The sequence below is a fragment of the Dermacentor silvarum genome, chromosome 8 (genome assembly GCF_013339745.2).
Source record: "Dermacentor silvarum isolate Dsil-2018 chromosome 8, BIME_Dsil_1.4, whole genome shotgun sequence".
Lineage (NCBI taxonomy): Eukaryota > Metazoa > Arthropoda > Arachnida > Ixodida > Ixodidae > Dermacentor > Dermacentor silvarum.
In genome coordinates, this window is record NC_051161.1 from 81,012,816 (window position 1) to 81,020,681 (window position 7,866).

Here is a 7,866-nt window from a genome sequence, read left to right on the forward strand (position 1 = left end):
GGAGGGTGGGAAGCGACTCGGTGTGTCTACGTTTGAGAGCCGCCATGTTGGTGGTTGTCCTCCACCTGGAGTAGGTGGTTTGGTGGTGTCGAGCTAGAATCCTCTGCGGATTCCACTCGCACGGTCTTCCGTCCTTTGCGTTTGGTTCCCAACTGCTCCGCCAGATGTTCATGAGTCACGAAATTCTTGTAAGCATAGGTCATGAAGTTGTGTTGTCGCACGAAAAACGTAAAAAATTCGTGTAAACGAAAGAAAACAAGAACTTAAAAAACTGAGCTCTGATTTAGAGTGCTATCGCACCCTCTCTAGGGGTTACCCTTGAATTACTTGCGTGACGATAACTCAATAACTGAGCAGACAAAAACGCAGCCGCAATATTTTTCTTCTTTTTGTGGGCACAGTCGGTACCGGTAGTATTTTGTAGACCGTGAAATTGGAGCCCTCAATGGCGAACAACGTAGTCATGACACCAAAACATGAAATAGGGGGTAATTAAAGGAAACTAAGAAAAAAAATATGTGTCTAGAATTCTTAATTTGCGCCCTAGTTCTACCACGCTGGAAGTCTTCAGGCGCAGTCGCACCTCCCCGACACGCAACCGCTACCACCTTTTGCATTGAAGATAAATTCACTCTCATTACCTCCAATGGTGTTAGCAGCTAAGCACTAGGTCGCCGGATCGAATCCCGGCCACGGCGGCTGCATTTCGACGGGGGTGAAATCCGAAAACACCAGTGTACTTAGATTTAGGTGCACGTCAAAGAATCCCACGGCGTTCAATTATTCCGGAGTCCGCCACTACGGCGTGCCTCATAATCAGGTCGTGGAATTGGCGCATAAGACCTCAGAATATAGTTTTAAATAAATCGAAATACAGCAGTTTTGCATACTTACCTATAATTTCCTATATTTCTTATAGAATGAAGATTATTCGGGTTATTCAGTTTGCTAACGTGCTTTTGTATGCGTTGTATTTAACATTGGTGGCTCTTCACTTTCAAATGCGCACGCTTGGTCATTGATGGCTATTGAATATCATCCTCACGACAAAGGCAATCTTGAAACAATAGCAGCCATTAAAAACGGCATTGTTTTCAAAAGAGCACCATTAGTGAAGCAATAGTTTAATCCAAACCAGTGTACCACAAAAGAATATACGAGTACACCTCTCTCACCTATATATCAGTGCTTAGATGCAATTTGCTTTCAAGAAACTTCTATAAGTAGATTATTTTTATTTTAAACGCGCCACAGACGTTCGTATTTCCGTTAATTTGTTCCTTGCAAACGCCCTGCTACAGAATAGGCTGACGCACATGTATTATTTGAAGCCGTTAATCTATCAGATAAACATAAATTAGCTTTGAAGACAGGATGTTCTTTTAATATCAAGCCAGAAAAATTCAGCAAGAGTGTCAGAACAGTTTAATCCCCCGGTTTAGGAACGGTGGCCTCGGCATTGTGTATAGCAACTCTACATCAGCACAACAAGGACAAATTTTAAATTACACAATCTGTGAAACAATATTCACTGACCCGGTGCACTGAACAGCAACAATGTACTCATTCAAAAGACGCTTGCACAACAATGTTAACTATACATTTGGGACATTGGCTAACATGTGCGCGCGTTCTGCTTTCCTCGCAGTAGTAAGTGTTGGAAATCGGTTTGTTCCCGTCTCTTCTGATAATCCTACGCACTCAAGTGGACACGTATATATATATGAATAGGCTTAAAGGTCTCTGTGCTTCGGTTTCTCGCATATACTATGTCAAGCTAGAACTTGCAACAAACATGAGTTTCCTATAATGAAAGAAGTTAATGAGTTCAATATGAGACAACTGCACAACCTAGCATTTTCTCTCACAGCACAAACTACAGCAAGGAACACACATGACTTGGGGTTATGTCGTCACGAACGCCTTGTTGAAGCACCGAGACACAGTTGTGAGCACAGACTCTTATACAGCGTGCTCGTCTGCGAAAACACTAAGCATGCTACGTGTAGTGCTGCAGCATGGCGTCCACTTCGTCATGTACGAGCGATCTATAAGCGAATACACAGACTTATTTTGCCAGTACAACAGTGTGCTGGCATACCAATGAACTGTGCATAACGTTAGTGTTTATTTGGGACAACAGGAAAAGTGCACATACGTCAAAGCTTGTCAGTGCTACACAACTTTTTCACTTGGACCTAAATTCATAACACCATTTTCTGTAAACTCTTTATCTGTAACGCACGCCTATACGTCTACAGTTAAACTTGGTAAGTTGAACGAACGCTTACTTGAACTCGTTATTTGGCCGCAGCCGGAAGAGAATGCTAACAACATTAAAACCTTTTTAATCCCCTTTCTGACGAAATGCGATTTTTATATTGCTTCGCTGTCACGCAATGTACAGAAGTCGACTCACTTGTCTAGAACACACTCCTGAGGGCCAAAGCAGCCACCAAAGCTTAAGCCGACCACCAGGTCAGGAGAAATCAATGGAAACTGTAGATGGAGTCACACAACTTCACATACAGTCGATTTTGTGCCGCATGTCATCTTCAGTATCACCAGCGCAGTCCTGAGAACGTGGTTCGCGCTTTCTAGACAAGTGTGTTGACCTCTGTACATAGCATAACCCCATCGCGGCTATCTTGGGTGTCAGAGCAGTTCACAATGCTGTGTGTGTCGTCTGTTACGCTGTTCTGAGACAGAGAGCGTTAGATGCTTCCAGTATGCAACACCAAACACGCAACACATTTCTCTTGTGTTTCTCGATCTCAATTTCATGGCGTTACTCCAGCTTATGAGTGCCACAAATTATAGACCAAGGGAACCTATATCCGTATTACTGTCATTAATGAGGGTCATCTATCTGCCTTTCCACAACAAGTGCCCTACCTGTGCTCTAAGGGTCATGTATGTACTCTACATACTGAGTACAGTGCTGGCCTGCCTTGAGTAGAGGAATGCTTCACAAGCTACCATTATTTCTTGCGTGGCCATTCAAAAGTGGCCACACCGTGTGGCAGCACAGAAACCCATTTGTCTCTTTCGGACAACTGCCTGAGCGAATGTATGTACCTTTCACAGTGTTTTCGATTTCGATCATGTGTAGTGCTCTCACTGATGGTGTTGTACTATCTGCCTTTCCTTATCTTTTAATGCGTTAGCATTAGGACTGTCAAATTGGAAGAAAGTGTATCTGTGTGAAGTGTGGGATGCCGGTCATGTGGTAGAGGAACAGTGGGTAGACAGGGTATGTATGTATGTATGTATGTATGTATGTATGTATGTATGTATGTATGTATGTATGTATGTATGTATGTATGTATGTATATATGTATGTATGTATGTATGTATGTGTATGTGTGTGCGTGTGTGTGTGTATGTATGTATGTATGTACGCATTTACTAATAAAAAATCAGGCCCCTCGGTTTATTTTCACGTTCATTATATATACATGGGAGAGCAATTAATGGAAATTCATGGGGGTTACCCAGCTTGCAACATCTGGTTTGCTACCCTGCGCTGGGGGATGAGACAAAGGGAGGATGAAAAAATAATTCAAATTCCCATCTCCAAGAGCAGGTTAGCAAACCGGACATCGCTAGTTGGATAACCTCCCTGCTTTTCCCTTCATTCCTCTCTCACTTAATCTCGCATGGCGGCGAAATGAAAGCTGCATTTTATTATAGCGTGTGGCTAATTGTTCCGTGCTCTAGCCCTATCAGCAGGGCGTTGTTTAGGCGATGGCGTCTCCGGTGGAGGGCAGCAACGTACATAAACGCGCACTGCTGCCGCGTTCAAGAAAGTTGTGTCGGAGGTTGTACACCCGTAGATCGCTTCTCGTACGTTCATACTTGCAGAAATGATCCAGCTTATATACAAATAGCCGGCACAAGAAAAGAAAAAAGATATGTTACTCTTCTGGTGAAACGTACAGAAATAAATTGCGTTCTAACATACCAGCCCAATGTTTTCTGCAGCTCTCAAACACACTAACAAATTTGGGGAAATAATTTCTACGCTAATCAAAAATGTCCTACTTTCGTTTAACGTTTTGGTCAAGTCGAAACTACTGGTGAACAAAAAACGACAGCGCAATGATCATTACTTGCGTTGGAAAGCTGAAGGGCTGGTTACGATACGAAACTCTAAATGAAGTTAGGATGTCCCTTGACATTATGAGGTGTAGCGTGTTCTTTCAAATCTGTACAATAAATGTTGATATGACATTTACATATGCGATTTGAAGTGTCACGAGTACGCATTCCATGGGTGACAGAATGTGGTATTTACATCCCGTCGTGAAAGTTTCTTCCAAGCATGAAATAAATATTGTTTTTCGAACTGTATCATTACATAACGACCTGCTCATTATTATTTTTTCATTCATCTCTTTCGGTCGGAACTGTAAACGCTGGGCAAGCATAATCTTAGAACTCTAACTTGACCCGTTTTGCAGTGAAAGGATGAAACAATAAATCAAATGACGTCAGAGGCCCTGTAGACTCGCCACAATTTTAGTAGCTTCCTGTCGGGGCTAGATTAAATTTTTAAATCCTTTTTCTGACACCGATCAAGTGCACGAATGCTCCATTCAGGAAACGCACTACCTTTCCTTTCGCTTGAAATGCTATAAATACAAGCACTTCAGGCGCGAGTGAGATTCATTCTTAGGTACGTTCGACGGCCCCGTGATTAGCAATAATAAAGATTTGCGACAGAACATAAATGCTTTCAGTGTATCGCTAGCAGTCAAGACACATAAGAGCCGTAAACTAAACGTTCTATAAGACAAGCTGAGCTGATTATAGCATCCAAGTAACTTAGTTAAACCAATAGTCCGGCACCCAGTTTCTTTCAAGAAACGCGCCACGCCTGGCAATTAATCAATTTTTCTACGAGGACTAGGGCCAGTTTAATGAAATTGTATCATTCTATTTCTTTTTTTTATCATCATTGCTTGGTGGTTGGAGTGCTGTTACGAAAACGCTATCACCAGAATGGGCTGCCCGTTTAGGGCACATGATAAATAAAACATATCATGGGGCGAAACGAAGTGTCACAGTTTACTGGCTAAGGCTTTTCAATATATTACCTACGAGCAAATTATTTTACTGATAGAAAAAAGCAGCGCCTGAAACGAAATTGTGATGAAGTACTTGAAACATACTTCTAAATAAACGCTCTCGCTTGAGTACTTCCTTCAGCATAACTATTTCTAGTCGTTATTTTTTTTCTGAGCACTGCTAGACACTGTACACACCCTTTCTAGGCGAACCGCACATTGACTCCACGTGAGAAGTTCACCTGGTTAAAAGGCAATGCATGCAATGTACAGTGGTGGTAAAAAAGAAAACCATGTGCTTGTTCTGCGCAGTAGATGTGAAGTACCATCGCGTTAAGATGTCACGTTGATGCTTTCACTTATTTCAAAGCTGCAGCTTGCAGTCATGGTGTACAATTTTGTGTGGCAGCCGTTGTGTAATCACATATCATGTATTATGTTCCGCCACCGCTCTGGGGCCAAATAATCTAGGGTACACACACACAAAAAAGAAATTGACCGCTGATACTTTCTAATGCACATATCTCCATCGTTTGAGCTACACTTAAGATAAGGACGCCATTACAACAACCAAGCATTGGTAAACGACCGGATGGGTAATCGATAACTTTAGCAGAAAACCCGAACCTCTATTGAGCAAACAGTATTTTTAGTAATTTGAGGAAGGACTGAATAGACTGCAACGCTTGTTTCGCACGAAATATCTAACCATGAGAACCTCCAAGTTCAAGCAAAGATGAATAAACTATCTGGTGTACATCTGCCAGACAACTTGTAAAACGGAATCACACTACTTTACACCTCCAATGCATTCATTGGAGCACTGGTTGCATCTCGCTCCAGTACGTGTTTTCTTGCCACATTTCTCAGAGGTATATTTGTATCACAGAAGCAGGAAACAGATCTTTCAACATTTTGAAAAGATCGTTTCCAGTCTCCTGCATGTGAATGCACAGTATAAATGAGAACAGATTGGGTACAAAACACTCAAGTCAACACTAAACTTCCGGTGAAACCACACAAAAAATGGTCACGTGCTCTCGAACAGGAATTCATCGGGCGTTCATTACGCTACAAAAGCAATCAGCAAGCATCATTGTACCACACGGTGCTTTGATGACGCTGGACCACTGCGTTTTAGCTGCAGTCCTGCAGCTGTCGGTCCATGCATATATGTACGGCATATCTATATATCTATGTATATATTACGCATGCTATGCGCACGTGTTCGGCTGCCACAACTTTGGTCTCCAGTGCTCGTGACACTCAGGACAACACAGGTGTCGGTCCAACAGTCCTTAAGACGCAATCAGTGCCACTTTTTACGAAGATACAATCTTGCTTTGCCTGCTCTGGGCGGCATCTGGGTCAACATCCCTAAAATTGCTTTAACATCATGTAAATAAAAAAAAACTTGTCAATTGGTGCCGCTTAAGCGACGAAATCAACAAAATAGCTGAGAGAAGGTGCACATCAATGCAAACATTGATTCTTTGGGCGGTTCTTTTCAGCGCCCCACAGTTCCTATTACTTATCAGATAAACACATTGCGCACCAGTCATAATGCGCACCAGTCATACGCTGACACTAACTCAGAAATTTTAAACACTTATTCGCGCTTAGGATGAACTCTTCTTTGGCTTCATATTTCAGCGTGGGTACGTAGCTGCCACAGCTGGCTAGTGCTCAAAATGCTGAACAATATGAAAAGTAGCGCAGAATGAACAACAGTCTGTGAGCGTTGCAAGAGGGACAATGTCTCTGCCTGTCTGTCTATCTTTCACGCCCACTTGTTTGTGGCAGCCGTCATTGGAACCTCCACTTGGTTGCTTGTATCACCAGCAGATAAGCAGCACTCAATTTTGGTGCGCTCACGCGAACAGCTTGAGATACGATAGTTCCAACTATGCCGTGCTCTGTGCTCGCGAACGCGCTTCCAATCTATTTCCCCGTCATGATCCCTCATATCATACTGATGGACTTGCCGAGAAGTATCAGCTCTTGATATTTAGAAACTGCAACTCCACGCTGTAATTTAGCGTGTGAAAAATTAAGTGCCGTTTTCTTTAACGCTCGACATAGTGACATTGTAAGTAGGAATAGCGCAGGCTACATTTTACCCCCCGCTGCGCCAACGTTCACAATACTTCGACCCTCTAGCAGAAAACACCCGTGTACTTATATTTAGGTGCACGTTAAAGAACCCCAGGTGGTCCAAATTAATCCGCAGTCCCTCACTACGGCGTCCCTCATAATCAGATGGTGGTTTTGGCACGTAGAACCCCATAATTTTTATAGGTAATGATTATGCCGGTGAACATTCCTGAATGCATGGACGTTCACGTTCAGAAATTATAAGACGCAAACTCTCAAATTAAAGGAGAATGCATTTGCAAATACTCACAAGCTTGTTTGGAGATTTGAGAGTGGAGAGCATTCGCGATGATTTGCATAGGGTCACGGTGAGTCGGATTGATAGCATCAATGTTTCCCAACTGGCGTTTTTCTTTCGTTTTTTTTTTGTTTCATACGTCTCAACAGCGTGCCTGATTCTGAGCGGCGTCATGTATATATCTACACAACATGGTCATGACGGCCGTATGCGAACAGTCTACAATATCCAGCGAACCCAAACGTCCGGAAGGGTTAAAAATGGTTGAGAGAGCTCGGCAGTGTGAGGTACAACCTTACAGACTCCGTTTCTTGCGTCTGTATTGTTCGGGTAACATTTATTATGCAATCTATTGTGCTTTATATGGCGGTACCTATATAGCCTACGTACAAACGGCATTAGTTG